This window comes from Pristiophorus japonicus, chromosome 1, assembly GCF_044704955.1.
Source record: "Pristiophorus japonicus isolate sPriJap1 chromosome 1, sPriJap1.hap1, whole genome shotgun sequence".
Lineage (NCBI taxonomy): Eukaryota > Metazoa > Chordata > Chondrichthyes > Pristiophoridae > Pristiophorus > Pristiophorus japonicus.
Genome location: NC_091977.1, coordinates 498,313,360 through 498,331,645, shown reverse-complemented (window position 1 = coordinate 498,331,645; position 18,286 = coordinate 498,313,360).

Genomic DNA, 18,286 nt, shown 5'->3' with positions numbered 1-18,286 from the left:
GTCTAAGCTTTAGACATCATCCCAGAGGAATGTTCCACTTTATTGAGCTGTAGGATGAGATGGTGGTTGCCAGTCCTGTTACAAGATATGTTTTGTGTTGAGCGTGAATGGAGGGCAATTGTTGTTAGCTCCATCCCACACTTCCAAACACTTTTGAACTCAGGAGGCTTTACATAGGAAATAGCAATTTACAGAACCAAACAAGACGTTAGATCCAATTGGCTGAGCCCATAGTTTAAAAAACAGACCACACAGTTCACTAGCTATATTCCTCAATTGATTTTCTCATCAAATGGCTATCCAACTCCCTCTTAAAATGACTGATGTTATCACCCTCGATCGCCTTCCTTAAGCAGTCAATTCCAAACATTCATCGTCTTCTGTGTGAAGCAATTATATCTGGCCTGTCCATTCACTGTCCCTTTTGTGAGCTTCAGCCCATGTCCCCATAGGTCAAAGCGAGTTATCATCTGTAATGCACTGTATGAAAGGATGGTGAAAGCAGATCCAATAGTAACTTTCACAAGGGGATTGGATATGGTCTTATAAAGGAAACATTTGCAGGGGTATGGGGAAAGAGCAGAGGAGTGGGACTAATTCAATCGCACTTTTAAAGAGCCCACACAGGCATGATAGGTCCTTCTATTCCAAATGTTTCTGTTATTCTTGCAGCCATTGTAAGCCGTTTCTCAACGTTCAATTTGTTGATACCATTAAGGATCTTCAGTCCTTTAATGACATTTCCTTAGTCTTTTCTTTGATCTCTTTCCAGCTCAGATGACAGGTGGCCAATTGGCGCACTTTGTTCCAATGCCATAATGTTCCTCCTGTAAGATGGCCAATCAGAACTCTCACAGTACTCCAGACAAAGATGAATCAAAGGTTCACATCCTGTCATTTCTGTCTGTTCCATGCTCTGTTCAACCCAAGATTCTGTTTGCCTTACTTGTGGCTTTGCATGTGATAAAATTGTTTTGAAAAAGAGCGGAAAAGGCCAAATTGTTTCTGTCTCATAGGTTTTAGCTCTGTTCTTGGTCAATTATGTACCGAGTTAAGAAAAAATGTGGTAACTGATTTGCTCAACAAGGTGAGGGATGTTAGTGATGATGGTGGGTCTTTTGTCACCCATTATCAGTACTGAGTTCTCACAGGTCACAACCACAGGTCACAAGTACAGAGTAAAAACTCCTTTCAAGGTGCTTTTATATTGTGCAATCTGGTCCCAAAACACAGATCTTACACATCTGGCTGCCAGCAAACTATAAAGCTTCCAGGAGGTGCTAAGATTTTTACATTTAGATGTGGACAGGCTGCAGAAAACTCACTTTGGGAGTCCAGAGGCACTAGAGTGGGTCTTGCTCGGTGCAAAAGCACCTCTACTCTGCCCTAATAATGTCCCTCCACTGAATGCCTGGAGAACACTGCATTCTACACTGCTGGAAATATTTCCACTTTTCATTTCCAGTAATCTTTATGATCTCACAGAATAACATTGTTAGTTTACTGCCAATTCTGGGCTATGGGCCCATGGGAACAACAATGAAACTCCCCAAACTGATTTCACGTTCGATCTTTATTACCAACATGCAGGATTAAAAAAAAATTCCCTCCATTCAGTCTGGACTGAATTGAAACCCAGGACTCAAAATTAAAATGATAGCAAGCTTGATTTTGTCTCCCATGTTGTTTTTGGCAGGAAACTGCTGGTAACAGTTAATTTTCTGTCCGCCCGTGCTAGCATGAACCCACTGCAATTTTAACTTCAGGCCTCATTAACATGTTGCCAGCCACATTCCTGCCCAAAGTCTCGTCAGCACTCAGTTAGTTGTGTCGTCGGGGTCGCGGGTCATTCTGTCGGGCCTGGAGGAGCATTCATAGCATCATGGAATGGTTACAGCACAGAAAGAGGCCATTGCTGACCAGCCACATCATTTAAAAAATATTTGTTCCGGGATGTGGCAAGGCCAGCATTTATTGCCCATCCCTAATTGTTCTTGAGAAGGTGGCAGTGAGCCGTCTTCTTGACCTGCTGTAGTCCTTGTGGTGAAGGAACCCTCACAATGCTGTTAGGGAGTGAGTTCCAGGATTTAGATACAGCAATGATGAAGGAACGGCGATAAATTTCCAAGTCAGGGGATGATGTGTAACTTGGAGGGGAACTTGCAGGTGATCGTGCTCCCATGCGCCTGCTGCCCTTGTCCTTCTAGGTGGTAGAGATCGCGGGTTTGCGAGGTGCTGCTGAAGAAGCCTTGGTGAGTTGCTGCAGTGCATTTTGTAGATGGAACACACTGCAGCCATGGTGCGCCGGTGGTGGAGGGAGGGAATATTGAAGGTAGTGGATGGGGTGCCAACAAGTGGGTTACTTTGTCCTGGATGGTGTTGAGCTTCTTGAGTGTTGTTGGAGCTGCACTCATCCAGGCAAGTGGAGAGTATTCCATCACACTCCTGACTTGTACCTTGTAGATGGTGGAAAGGCTTTGGGGAGTCAGGAGGTGAGACACTTACCACAGAAAACCCAGCCTCTGACCTGCTCTTATTGCCACAGTATTCATGTGGCTGTTCTAGTTAAGTTTCTGGTCAATGGTGAGCACCAGGATGTTGATGGTGGGGGATTCGATGATGGTAATGCCATTGAATATCAAAGGGAGGTGGTTAGACTCTCGCTTGTTGGAGATGATCATTGCCTGGCACTTGTGTGGCATGAATTGTACTTGCTACTTATCAGCCCAAGACTGAATGTCTTCCAGGTCTTGCATGCTGACATGGGCTGCTTCATTTTCTGATGAGTTGCGAATGGAACTGAACACTGTGCAATCATCTGCAAACATCCCCACTTCTGACCTTATGATGGAGGGAAGGTCTTTGATGAAAGAGCTGAAGATGGTTGGACCTACGACACTGCCCTGAGGAACTCTTGCAGCAATGTCCTTGGGCTGAGATGATTGACCTCCAACACCCACAATGATCTTCCCTTGTGCTAGGTATGACTGCAGCCAGTGGAGAGTTTTGCCCCTGATTCCCATTGACTTCAATTTTACTTGAGCTCCTTGATGCCACACTCAGTCAAATGCTGCCTTGATATCAAGGGCAGTAACTCTCACCTCACCACTGGAATTCAGCCATTTTGTTCATGTTTAGACCAAGGCTGTAATGAGGCCTGGAGCCGAGTGGTTCTGATGGAACCCAAACTAAGCATCAGTGAGCAGGTTATTGGTGAGTAAGTGCCACTTGATAGCACTGTCGACGACACCTTCCATCACTTTGCTGATGATTGAGAGTAGACTGATGGGGCGGGTAATGGCCAGATTGGATTTGTCTTGCTTTTTGTGGACAGGACATACCTGGGCAGTTCTCCACATTGTCGAGTGGATAGAAACATAGAAACATAGAAAATAAGTGCAGGAGTAGGCCATTCGGCCCTTCGAGCCTGCACCGCCATTCAATGAGTTCATGGCTGAACATGCAACTTCAGTACCCCATTCCTGCTTTCTTGCCATACCCCTTGATCCCTCTATTAGTAAGGACTACATCTAACTCCTTTTTGAACATATTTAGTGAATTGGCCTCAACAACTTTCTGTGGTAGAGAATTCCACAGGTTCACCACTCTCTGGATGCCAGTGTTGTAGCTGTACTGGGACAGCTTTGCTAGAGGCATGGCTAGTTTTGGAGCACAACTCTTCAGCACAACAGCCGGAATGTTGTCGGGGCCCATAGCCTTTGCTCTATCCAGTGCGCTCAGCCGCTTCTTGATATCATGTGGAGTGAATAAAATTGGCTGAAGACTGGCTTCTTTGATTGTGGGGACCTCAGGAGGAGGCTGATATGGATCATTCACTCGACACTTCTGACTGAAGAAGGTTACAAATGCTTCAGCCTTGTCTTTTGCACTTGAGTGCTGGGCTTCGTCATCATTGAGGATGGAGATATTCATGGAGCCTCCTCTTCCCATTCATTGTTTAATTTTCAACCACCATTCACGACTGGATGTGGCTGGACTGCAGAGCTTTGATCTGATCCATTGATTGTGGGATCGCTTAGCTCTGTTGATAGCATGCTGCTTAGGGTGCTTAGCATGCATGTAGTCATGTGTTGCAGCTTCCACAGGTTGGAACCTCATTTATAGGTATGCCTGGTGCTGCTCCTGGCATGCTCTTCTGCACTCCTCATTGAACCAGGGTTGGTCTCCTGGCTTGATGGTAATGGTAGAGTGAGTGATATGCCGGTCCATGAGGTTACAGGTTGTGGTGGAATACAATTCTACTGCTGCTGATGGCCCACAGCACCTCATGGATGCCAAGGTTTGAGCTGCTAGATCCATTCTATCCCATTTAGCATGGTGGTAGTGCCACACAGTATGATGGAGCGTGTCTTCAGTGTGAAGATGGGACTTCATCTCTACAATGAATGTGCGGTGATCACTGTATATTCTGTGCCCTTGCTACTCTCAGTGCTTCTTCCAAGTGGTGTTCAACATGGAGGCGTACTGATTCATCAGCTGAGGTAATTAGCTGGAGGTTTCCTTGCCCATGCTGTAAGAGCAGGTCAGAAGCTGGATATTCTGCGGTGAGGGTCTGACCTCCTGACTCCCCAAAGCCTTTCCACCATTTACAAGCCACAATTCAGGAGTGTGATGACATACTCTCCACTTTCCTGGATGAGTGCAGCTCCAACAACACTCAAGAAGCTCAACACCATCCAGGACAAAGCAGCTAACTTGATCGGCATGACATCCACCATACGGACGGCAGGGTTTCAAGATCATGGCTCACCTTCTAAAGGGCAATAAATGCTGGCCTTACCAGTGCCACCCACATCCCAGGAACAATTTTTTTAAATTCGGCCTATTGAGCCCGTGCCGGCTCTCTGCAAGAGCACTAGCTAGTCCCACTTGAGCTTTTACAATCTGCTATGTGCACTGAACAAAACAGAACTACCTATTTTTCCGCTACATTTCTTTCCCCCCCTGAGGGCATTAGTTTGTGTTGGCATACAAGCACTAGGCATCCACCAATAGTGGTTCTTATTGTTTGTGCCTAGACAGTGAATGCTGGCAACCTTTTCAAACCTGGAGGACATTATTGTCAAATCTGCTTCTTGATTCCAATGGATTTCAGGAGCAGGAGACCTGCTCTGATTTCTTCTCCCTCCTCACTAGCCCAGAGGCGTCGGCAACAATACCCCTACCATCGACCTGGCAGTAACCCACCAACTCAGCAAAGATCAAAATCTGTGAACGTTCAGCTCTGTACAGCTCACTGAGGGATACCACACATTTAAATCACTGAGCTATTTGAAGAGATGAACAAATGCAATGTTGGTGTGCAGAAGGCATTATTTAGATATAGAGGCATTTTACAGATATGGAGGCAAATACTGACTCTTGTTTTCCGATCAAAGTAATGAGGTTAGCTATTACAGATACAAAAACAGATTGTGATGGTCCTCAGTGAGAGCAATGATTTAGCAGATAGAGAGTTAAGTATAACAAGGCAGGTTTGAGATACTACACAGTGTTTTCAGTGTTTGAAGAAACGATTATATTACTGATCTATAATATCTGATATGGTAACAAATTATGATGAGGTTAATGGCTGTAACTTAAATTAGAAAAATCAGCTAGCCAACATGATCAAAGTTATGCTGGTAAGCTAATCTGATAGGTGACATTATAAGATGGAGCAGCAATACTTCATTATGTTACATGGGATCATCATTATCAGTATAAGGCTGGGATTTAAGTTACAGTGATGCTTTATTTGTGGTGGCTTATGCCAGAGCAAGGCTTTTAACATTAAACCCAACACCTGCCAAAGTAAATCCTGCGTTTGTGGAGTTCAACCCGATATGAAATGTTAAAAATGCAGTGACAGGATCAGTCCAAGTCAGCATGGATTTATGAAAGGGAAATCATGCTTGACAAATCTTCTAGAATTTTTTGAGGATGTAACCAGTAGAGTGGACAAGGGAGAACCAGTGGATGTGGTGTATTTGGACTTTCAAAAGGCCTTTGACAAGGTCCCACAAAAGAGATTAGTGTGCAAAATTAAAGCACATGGTATTGGGGGTAATGTATTGACATGGATAGAGAACTGGTTCACAGACAGGAAGCAAAGAGTCGGAATAAACGGGTCCTTTTCAGAATGGCAGGCAGTGACTAGTGGGGGACCGCAAAATACAGTGCTGGGCCCCCAACTATTTACAATATACATCAATGATTTGGATGAAGAAATTGCATGTAATATCTCCAAGTTTGCAGATGACACTAAGCTGGGTGGCAGTGTGAGCTGTGAGGAGGATGCTAAGAGGCTGCAGGGTGACTTGGACAGGTTAGGTGAGTGGGCAAATGCATGGCAAATGCAGTATAATGTGGATAAATGTGAGATTATCCACTTTGGTGGCAAAAACAGGGAGGAAGAATATTATCTGAATGGTGACAGATTAGGAAAAGGGGAGGTGCAACGAGACCTGGGTGTCATGGTACATCAGTCATTGAAAGTTGGCATGCAGGCACAGCAGGCGGTGAAGAAGGCAAATGGCATGTTAGCCTTCATAACGAGAGGATTTGAGTATCGGAGCAGGAAGGTCTTGCTGCAGTTGTACAGGGCCTTGGTGAGGCCACACCTTGAATATTATGTACAGTTTTGGTCTCCTTTTCTGAGGAAGGACATTCTTGCTATTGAGGGAGTGCAGCAAAAGTTCACTAGACTGATTCCCGGGATGGCAGGACTGACATGTGAAGAAAGACTGGATCGACTAGGCTTATATTCACTAGATTTTAGAAGAATGAGAGGGGATCTCATCGAAACATATAAAGTTCTGACGGGATTGGACAGGTTAGATGCAGGAAGAACGTTCCCGATGTTGGGGAAGTCCAGAACCAGGGGTCTAAGGATAAGGGGTAAGCCATTTAGGACCGAGATGAGGAGAAACTTCTTCACTCAGAGAGTTGTGAACCTGTGGAATTCTCTACCACAGAAAGTTGTTGAGGCCAATTCATTAGATATATTCAAAAGGGAGTTAGATGTGGCCCAGACGGCTAAAGGGATCAAGGGGTATGGAGAGAAAACGGGAATGGGGTACTGAAGTTGCATGATCAGCCATGATCATATTGAATGGTGGTGCAGGTTCGAAGGGCCAAATGACCTACTCCTGCACCTATTTTCTATGTTTCTATGTTTCTATGTAAATGCACTTCCCTCTGCTGAGTTAGTAGGTAAATGGCCTACTCTGTGTGGTGCTGAGCCATGCAGGGTACTGCACCTGACCATCGAACCCTCTGTATGGAGTTGGTTGATCTGGTGAGGGCTGTAGTCAGAGTGCTGTAATTTGCCTGAGCATCCCTGGGCTAGAGAAGGGGAAAACATCTATCTCATAGTGAATGTCACTCATATCGTAAGACTCATGTTTATGTATTTTCACAAAGGAATTATAAGACATTTTTGACCAAGTATCAGATATTAAAGTATTGTAGCAAATATCATTTACAAGGCACACGTTTAATGTCCCCCACTCACCCCGCCACCCACTTCCACTTCACCATAGGTCTAAAGATGCCATGAATCAAAGATGAATAAAGATGACTTTTCTTTTGTGGTTTCAGTCTTGACACGTCAAGAGAAAAGACCAATCCTGGTAATCCAACACCATGGGCTAGATTTTCCATTATTTTTGCATGCATAACACCCACTTAACGTCCATTTTAACACTGAAATGAGATGTGATGCCCAGATATCGCCCATTTAGCCACAAAATGGAAACTGATGCCCATTTCTCGGACACGTATCACCGAGCATTACTTTCGCCATGTACGTAATGCCGGGAAAAAAATAATACCGCCCGCCCACTTTTTTGGGACGGAATCATCAGAATGGGTGAACCCAACATCCATAATATCGCCCAGCATTACTTTCTGCACGTAATTAAGACCGAGATTCAATAATACCGACCGCCCACCTTTTTTTGTCATAAAGATCACATTTGTCGAAACTAACGCCCAGTATATCGCCCAGCTTTACTTTCAACACCTTGCACACATCTCACCCACAATATCGCTCGCTGAAAATACTGCTCTGAAAAAGTTGAACTGTTCTGAACTAATCACAGAGGTGTGGACGCCATTTTGTAAATCGCAGGTTGCTTCATTGCAAGGCGGCTTCAACTTCGGGGGAGTTTGGATTTACTCTGGAGTTCTTCTCAGGTGATGTGACCATCTGAACAGACATCTTTTCATACTGTGGACGATTGGGTTTTACTATCGGTGTCTTAGTGGGGAAATATATTGTTTGTGAACAATTGGCATTATACTTTTATTGGAATGGGGCCAGCCATTTCTCAGCCTGCATCGATTACAACGCAGTTGCTGCAGAGTGCAAATGGCACAAGGTCGAATCCACATCATTATGTGCCCAATCTAAGACGTGCCAGACTGATGAGGAGGACCAGACCATACACCCTTCGCACTTACAGGAAGAAGCGGTCTTACCTCGACTTCTCTGAGAACACCTGCTTTCGGAGACAGCACTTCCACAAAGTGGTTATCAGTCAAATATGCCAGCTCATCAGGCAGATCTGCAGCCTGCCAGCACCTTCAGGACATCACTATCCGTTGAGGTCAAGGTCACTGCGGCACTATCGTTCTACACGTCCGGTTCCTTTCAGGCCTCCGTGGTCGACATTTCCCCTATGTCTCAGCATGTCACACATTGCTGCATTAGAAAGGTCACGAAGGCCCTGTATGCATGTGGGATGGACTTTATCAGCTTCCCTGTTACCACTGAGGCTCAGACTGACAGGTCTGGAGCATTCTACCGAATTGCTAGGTTCGTCAAGGTGCAAGGAACAATGCACTGTATGCACATCGCTATGCAGACACCTTCTCAGGACCCAGAAGTTTTTCGCAACAGAAAAGGATTTCACTCCCTGAAGGTCCAACTAGTTGTCGACCACAACCAGATAATTATGGCAGTGAATGCCAAATATCCGGGCAACTTCGATGAGGCTCACATTCTGCATGAGAGTGCTGTATCTGACATGTTTACCAGTCAACTACAAGGTCAATGCTGGATGCTTGGTGACCCCCCTGCATGACACTCACACTGAGGCCGAGAAACGATACAACGAGAGCCACAGAGCCACATGTAATGTGGTCAAGAAAACAATTAGTGTGCTTAAGCAGCGTTTTAGATGCCTGGAGCACTCAGGAGGGGAGCTACAATACAACCCTGAGCAGGTAGCTCAATTTGTGCTCCATGCAACACAACCTGGCTATCAGAAGGGGACAGGAATTGCCAGAAGGGACTGATGCTCCACCTCAGGAGAGAGAGGAAGAAGAGGACGAGGGCTGGATGCTGACCTCAGACCAGACAATCAGGCTGACTATGCAACCATGCCCATGCTCCCCTCCAGACTGCAGGAAAGGGCTCATGGTGGCTACATAGCTGCAAGACTCTTACGTCAGGAGTTCATAAATGAATGATTTTCCTGAAAGAACATTGCTGTAATTGACAAAGCTGACACACTGCTGTGTGTGGAGCTCAGATATCAATGGTGGGCATCACCTTGGTGCCAGTTAAAGTTTAATTTGATTCAAGTTAAGTGTAATTATTCCCTTTCATGCTAAGGAATCACTAGTGTGTAATAGTCCAGCTATCTGAGACAATGTGCAACAAGTTTTTGTTGAATTTAAAAAATTTAATACGACCATTGGACTGAAATCATAAGTATCACAGGCAAAAACATCCCACTCCCACCCCACTTTTTAGAACATTGACATCAATCAAATGGTCAATATATCCAGCAACATAGAACACAAATGCAAACCAACAGGGTGGCCCCCTCCCCCCATACCTTACAACAAATTGCATACACTAAGATGGAGATATAACAAAGCCATCACCTGTGGACATGAACCTCACTTTCCTTCCCCCGTTCCCCTTCTTCCCCCCACCTCTACCCCTTCCCCTCCTCGCTCCATGCTGTCTGGCCGAGGAGCTCCTCAGGCGGTGCCTCATTGGAGAGGATGAAGGCAGAGCCGGTGGTCGCACAGATCCGGGAGTGGGGAGTATCAAGGTAACAACATTATCGGATGCAAAAGCAGGATCTTGCTCCTGCCTCTCATGTGTCATTGACACTGGGGGTGCGGAGCCTAGAGTTGGACTACCACTGGGAGGCCTGTGCCATTAGTGTTCCTGGCTATCGCCTCCAGGGCCTTCGCCATCCGTAGTATGTACTCGGTCATGGTGCCGGAGATGCTGGCCAGCTGTCGGGATATGCCTCCCAATGTCTCTATAATCTGGTCACCTATGTCAACAGTCCTTGTGTACAACTGTACCATCTCTCCACTCTCATATGGCACTCATGGAACAGACCTGCCGCGTCCACGAAACCTCCGCAGGGTCGGCGCCATCCTGGGAACACCTGGGGTGCCCTGTGGTGAGGTGCTTGGGCCCGGTACCTCCAGAGTGGAGGTGGGAATGGCCAGAGGAGCACTAGATTGCCTTGGGGTGGAATGCCTTGTTGAGCCTGGCAATGCAGGCTCCTCAAAGTTGGTGCTCTCATCCATGGAGAACAGACCCAGCTGAATGACGGGCGAGAATCGGAGCTCCTCAGCAGCAGATGTAGGATCATCCTCCAAGTCCGGCCCTGCGCCCCCACCTTCTGGCCTCTGTGGTCTTGCCTTGGGGCGCTCTGCTGGCTGAGCTGCAAAACACAACTGAGGTTATTAGAGGAGAAGGAGGTGCTAAGGTCACAAGGTGAGTCCAGCGCTACACACAGCATATGCACGACAAAAGCATCACCGCTATCAAAATCATCACAGACATCATATTTCTTGACCATCAACACATGCTGCAATGATTCTCATGAGGCCAGCATTATTTATAGGACACTTTTAAAAATTATCTGTCATACATTATTGTTTGGATATGAATGGGTGTGGCATCTATTGACTTTACATCACGCAATGGTGTATACTTTACTCACAGCATCACTTCAGGGTCTGCAGCTGCCTGCGTTGCCATCCGGGTGTTGCTCCCCACTAGTGTGAGCACCCGCTCCTCAATGTCAGTGATGTCGCTGATGACTGGTGGCCCCCCACCCGTTCGCCTCTGCTCAGACCTATTCCTCGATAGCTTCTTCTGTAAAAGGTAACAGGACGACATGGCATGAGATAATTGCATGATATCATTGCTAGGTACTGTCACAGAGACTGATATAACACATAATCGACAGATGTAATCATGATTATTATGATAATTATCATTCTTTACCTAAAGACGTGCACCATGACCGCAGGCTTTGAGTACAACATTCCCGGTAAAAATGAAAGACCACACATCTGACGATCTTCACTCATGACTCTTACAAATCAAATTATATAAATACCTAATTACATGTAAATAAATGTAATACTTACTCTTGCGGATCCGACAAGGTCATTCCATCACTTGCGGCACTGGTTGCCCCACGCACCTCATTGGTCGCCGACAGGACCACCTCTGCTATCTCGGCCCATATCCTCTGGTAGTTCTTTGGGGTGGGCTTCCCACGCCCTCCCTGTGTCAAATCACCCCAGCGTGACTCGACCTCCTGCATGAGGGAGGCATTAGCCTCATCTGAGAATCTCCTCACTCTTCTGCATCCTCCAATGTCCTCAACCAGCCAACCACAATCCTGATTTGGGCCGGTGAAGATGGCTGGCAGAATGAATAAATCATGGCTGCTGCCTCCCTTGCCTTCTGCCTGTCTGCACGATACTGATGATGAAGCCTTCTCCTGCATGCCGCCCTGCTTCTGACCAGTTGTATCAGGTGTCATCCTCCCAACACTCCTCCCATCCTCAGCTTGAACCTTACCAAGCAGGTCTCTGCAGCCCACTGGCCTCCACTAAAGAGTCAGACCTGAAAGTTGTACAAAAGTATGTGAAATCCTCTGAGCAGCATTCAGCAGGTTTAATGGAGCCAAAACAATTAATAAAACTATATCCAAAGCTAAATACTGCGGTTGCTGGGAATCTGAAATAAAAACACTAAAATTAATAAAACTGCCAAACAGACCCAATCACGGCAAAACTCCAGCGGTGTCGCATTTGTGCACCGACTGGAAAACCTCGCGGGGGCACTGCCAGAAAAAATCCTATCTTTTGGATGTTCAATATCACTATCCTAGCCACTTTTCAGTGGCTCACACGCTGCTGATGTCGCCACTGAAAATCTTCCTTTACAGCAGCTTCACCCTGCCATTTCCGGCGGAAGTGCACACCGCTCAAATTTCCCCAGAGCTAAATATGGCTCGAGGAGGAAAAATCACCTGACCGCAGCAGCCAATCGATTTCTTTGATCGGCTGCCCAAACCTTCAGGATGGTGAATTTCAGCCCCTTTTACGCAACCTCTAGCCCATGGAATACTTAACCAGAGAGTTGTTAATGTTGACAATGGGTGCATGGAATGGAAGCTGTTTCCTCTCCCAGTAATAACATCCTTGAAGAATACTAAAATGATGAAGAGAAAAGATAATTTGACATTGAGCCATGGTGGTCAATTTAAGATTTCTAAAAAAAAACTTTGCATCAATATTGTTCTCATTCAGAAGGAGACATGCTGGACGCCTTCAGGTCAATGATGATCAATGAATTAATTTGAAGTTTGTGTTTTATCAATTTTTTTGCTATAGCTGCAGATTGCAATTGAATTGTTCATTAAAAAACTAAAACTATAGTGGAAACTTGGCATGGCCTCAAGAGAAGCAAAATGATAAAATCCTGTGTGTAGAAAAACACACAGGGATAAATGCACATCTCCACAGCCTGGGCAGTAATCACGTAGAGCAGATCGTCTGCCTGTTATAGAATCTTCTCGATTTTCATCCTATTGAATCTTGTAGATTCTACAATGAGCGGGTGATCTGCTCCTTTAGATTACTGCTGAGATGGAAAGATGAAAAGTTATTTTGTAATCTTCCATGAAGATACGAAAAGACAGACAGGAAATGACTGGCTGGGCTTCGCGCAGAAGCACTCCCATTAATAACAAGCCGCTGACTATGAGAACACAACCACTGCCTATCCAGTTCAGCATCTGGCCTCCTGTTCCACAGAACTCTATGTTATAAATTTCAGAATACAGTATATGAGTAATTTGAGATATGACATGTGGTAAATGTAGCATACTTGGGAGGAAAAAAGCGACTTTGGACCTATGGTTTCCAAAGCTCTCCACCATTGGGGTTTTCCTAGTGTCATGTTTGGGTCTATTGTAGACTAATTGGTAGAGAGTGATTGCTAAGGTTTGTCAACAACTCCATGAAAGGTTGTATCTTGCAACTACCAGTATGGTAGAAGGTGAACTAGATGGACCTTTTCCTCCAGCAATTCTTATGTTCCTACAAAGTAACCTGCTGTCAAAAGTTTCCTTACATCCAAATATATAACGTTGACAGGGCTGCCTTCATCATCCAACTTGGTTACCTTCTCAAAATATTCGTCCAAGTTTCATAAGCCATGTAGTGAGTTCTGAGTAACCTGGACTCAGTGAGGGTGTGGAGTTTTGGATGAGTTAAAACCAATGGAGGGTTAAGATGAAGAAGCTAAGTAGGAGGGTGTTGGAAGTGTCAAACCTTGAGTGGTAAAGGCAAGGATTCAGATTTTGGCAGTGAAAGGAGAATAATAAGGAGGCAGAAAATGCTGTAGAAATGGAAGAAAGTGGCATTGATAACAGAGAGGCTGTGAATGAGGAATTGGAATGTATGAATACTTTAAAGCCTTCATATGCTAGTCTCACAGAGCACAATTTCAACCCATTTAAGTGGAACAGTTCCTGCATCAGAGTGGAGGACGAAATTAGTCCCAGTGTCTGACGAGGAGAGATGCCTGAAATTAATCTGTACTGCAATGTGAATCGTATAAATGACAGTACATTGATTGCACTATGGTAAGAGCAGGTCTTCCTTTAACAGTGAGGGTAGGAGTGAGATCTGTTGCTGGATGAGCCTTGTCAGGTTTCAGAATAGATTGTGCACTTACCACCTCAGTACCAGTGTAATGCTTTATCTCTTTCACGTGTCTGAACCATTAACTGAGCCATTGTATATGTCACAGGGCAATTATAGCTGCCCGTGAAAAACGGTCGCAGCAGTGCTGCTGTGCTCCAATGACAAGTATCCTGCTGTCTTTTCTGCTAGGTGCCATGGTGCATCACTAAGGTGACCAAATGATTCATAATATCGCTGTCAATTTTTGAATTTAAATTTTTCCTATGTTAAGCACCACCCGACCTAAGATCATTCTCTAATTGAGATCTTGCACAGGCTCATATGGAGTAAATGTATTGGAATGACGTCAACACAGGGGCTTCACCATCAACACATCTATTTCACAGCATAGGGATCTTTGTTTCGATAGCATTGCAGAGAACAGAAGTAGTGGAATTTTATCTCTTTTATCAATCTTCATAGAGCAATACTTATCCATTTTCGGATGCTAAAATTATGTAGCAGTGTTTTATAAAATAATTCTGTGACCAGAGTGCCATTGATTCTTTCTCTGAATGGTAATAAATACTTTACATCGGTCTTTAGTAAAGAAGTGGATATCAGAGTAAAGGTGAATCTGGAAGTGGGTGAGAGTGAGGTGAGCAACATTATGATGAATCAAAAGGAAAATGTGAGAGAAGTTAGTTCGGCTGAAGGTAGACAGAGCACCGGGGCCTGACGGGATACATCTTAGGATGCTGAAGGAGTTGAGAGAGGAAATTGCAGAGGCCCGAGAAATTATAGTCTCTATTTCAAGTTGGGGCACTTTTGGAGCGGGTGAGCAATCCCTACGAAGTGTTTACATAAGAACATAAGAATTAGGAACAGGAGTAGGCCATCTAGCCCCTCGAGCCTGCTCCGCCATTCAACAAGATCATGGCTGATCTGGCCGTGGACTCAGCTCCACTTACCCGCCCGCTCCCCATAACCCTTAATTCCCTTATTGGTTAAAAATCTATCTATCTGGGATTTGAATACATTCAATGAGCTAGCCTCAACTGCTTCCTTGGGCAGAGAATTCCACAGATTCACAACCCTCTGGGAGAAGAAATTCCTTCTCAACTCGGTTTTAAATTGGCTCCCCCGTATTTTGAGGCTGTGCCCCCTAGTTCTAGTCTCCCCGACCAGTGGAAACAACCTCTCTGCCTCTATCTTGTCTATCCCTTTCATTATTTTAAATGTTTCTATAAGATCACCCCTCATCCTTCTGAACTCCAACGAGTAAAAACCCAGTCTACTCAATCTTTCATCATAACGTAACCCCCTCATCTCCGGAATCAGCCTAGTGAATCGTCTCTGTACCTCCTCCAAAGCTAGTATATCCTTCCTTAAGTAAGGTGACCAAAACTGCACGCAGTACTTCAGGTGTGGCCTCACCAATACCCTGTACAGTTGCAGCAGGACCTCCCTGCTTTTGTACTCCATCCCTCTTGCAATGAAGGCCAAAATTCCATTCGCCTTCCTGATTACCTGCTGCACCTGCAAACTAACTTTTTGGGATTCATGCACAAGGACCCCCAGGTCCCTCTGCACCGCAGCATATTGTAATTTCTCCCCATTCAAATAATATTCCCTTTTACTGGGTTTTTTCCAAGGTGGATGACCTCACATTTTCTGACATTGTATTCCACCTGCCAAACCTTAGCCCATTCGCTTAATCTATCTAAATATCTTTGCAGCCTCTCTGTGTCCTCTACACAACCCACTTTCCCACTAATCTTTGTGTCATCTGCAAATTTTGTTACACTACACTCTGTCCCCTCTTCCAGGTCATCTATGTATATTGTAAACAGTTGTGGTCCCAGCACCGATCCCTGTGGCACACCACTAACCACCGATTTCCAACCCGAAAAGGACCCATTTATCCCGACTCTCTGCTTTCTGTTAGCCAGCCAATTCTCTATCCATGCTCATACATTTCCTCTGACTCCGCGTACCTTTATCTTCTGCAGTAACCTTTTGTGTGGCACCTTATCGAATGCCTTTTGGAAATCTAAATACACCACATCCTTCAGTACACCTCTATCCACCATGCTCGTTATATCCTCAAAGAATTCTAGTAAATTAGTTAAACATGATTTCCCCTTCATGAATCCATGTTGCATCTGCTTGATTGCACTATTGCTATCTAGATTTCCCGCTATTTCTTCCTTAATGATAGCTTCAAGCATTTTCCATACGACAGATGTTAAACTAACTGGCCTATAGTTGCTTGCCTTTTGTCTGCCCACTTTTTTAAACAGAGGCGTTACATTAGCTGCTTTCCAATCCGCTGGTACCGCCCCAGAGTCCAGAGAATTTTGGTAGATTATAACGAATGCATCTGCTATAACTTCCGCCATCTCTTTTAATACTCTGGGATGCATTTCATCTGGACCAGGGGACTTGTCTACCTTGAGTCCCATTAGCCTGTCCAGCACTACCCCCCTCGTGATAGTGATTATCTCAAGGTCCTCCCTTCCCACATTCCCGTGACAAGCAATTTTTGGCATGGTTTTTGTGTCTTCCACTGTGAAGACCGATGCAAAATAATTGTTTAAGGTCTCAGTCATTTCCACATTTCCCATTATTAAATTCCCCTTCTCATCTTCTAAGTGACCAACATTTACTTTAGTCACTCTTTTCCATTTTATATATCGGTAAAAGCTTTTACGATCTGTTTTTATGTTTTGCGCAAGTTTACTTTCGTAATCTATCTTTCCTTTCTTTATTGCTTTCTTCGTCATTTTTGCTGTCGTTTAAAATTTTCCCAATCTTCTAGTTTCCCACTAACCTTGGCCACCTTATACGCATTGGTTTTTAATTTGATACTCTCCTTTATTTCCTTGGTTTTCCACGGCTGGTTATCCCTTCTCTTACTGCCCTTCTTTTTCACTGAAATATATTTTGGTTGAGCACTATGAAAGAACTCCTTAAAAGTCCTCCACTGTTCCTCAATTGTGCCACCATTTAGTTTGTGTTTCCAGTCTACTTTAGCCAACTCTGCCCTCATCCCACTGTAGTCCCCTTTGTTTAAGCATAGTATGCTCGTTTGAGACACTATTTCCTCACCCTCAATCTGTATTACAAATTCAACCATACTGTGATCACTCATTCCGAGAAGATCTTTTACTAGGAGATCGTTTATTATTCCTGTCTCATTACACAGGACCAGATCTAAGATAGCTTGCTCCCTTGTAGGTTCTGTAACATACTGTTCTAAGAAACAATCCAATATGCATTCTATGAATTCCTCCTCCAGACTACACCGTGCGATTTGATTTGACCAATCGATATGTAGGTTAAAATCCCCCATGATTACTGCCGTTCCTTTTTCACATGCCTCCATTATTCCCGTAGTTTATAGGCCCCACCATGAAATTATTATTTGGGGGCCTATAAACTACGCCCACCAGTGACTTTTTCCCCTGACTATCTCTAATCTCCACCCACAATGATTCAACATTTTGTTCATTCGAGCCAATATCATCTCTCACAACTGCCCTGATATCATCCTTTATTAACAGAGGTACCCCACCTCCTTCCCCTTCTTGTCTATCTTTCCGAATTGTCAGATACCCCTGTATGTTTAATTCCCAGTCTTGGCCACCCTGCAACCATGTTTCTGTAATGGCCACCAAATCATACCCATTTGTAATGATTTGTGCCGTCAACTCATTTACTTTTTACAGTGAGGCCTGGGCCATTTTAACTCCCAGCCTTATTTGAACAGCTCCAATCCATCTCCCTTCTACAACTTGGGGTCATGACCTCATGGTCAGTGGGCAGGATTAAGAATTATCCTGGGAACCAGGCAGTGCCCCCACAGCTGACAGGCTCGCAGCCACCCATGCCATTGCATCAATCAAATTTGAGTACATGGCCATCACCCTTATGAACGCCTCCCCATCGAGGTACTCATCGGAGTCCTGTGTAGCAGAACTCACTTTGCGGGAGATGGCTCCCAAGGTTCCCTTTCACTTGACCTTGCCACAGCCCGGTAGACTTCGGTGCATCACCCATTGCAGAGCCCTCTACTAAACTAACCTCTAAGGACCGCATAGTGCCAGTATCTGAGCTGGTGCCTGTGGGTGAGAGAAGCAGTGATTCAGTGCTTGGCTCCTCCTCCTTCTCCTCCTCTTCCTCATCATTCAGTTGCGGGGTGGGCTCAAGGACACGGTGGTCATCTGCTGCATGGTTATCTGAAAGCACAAAAAATGGCACAAGAGTCACATTAAGGTGAGGGCAGGAGGGCAGGAATGAAGCAAGGAAGGCAGAC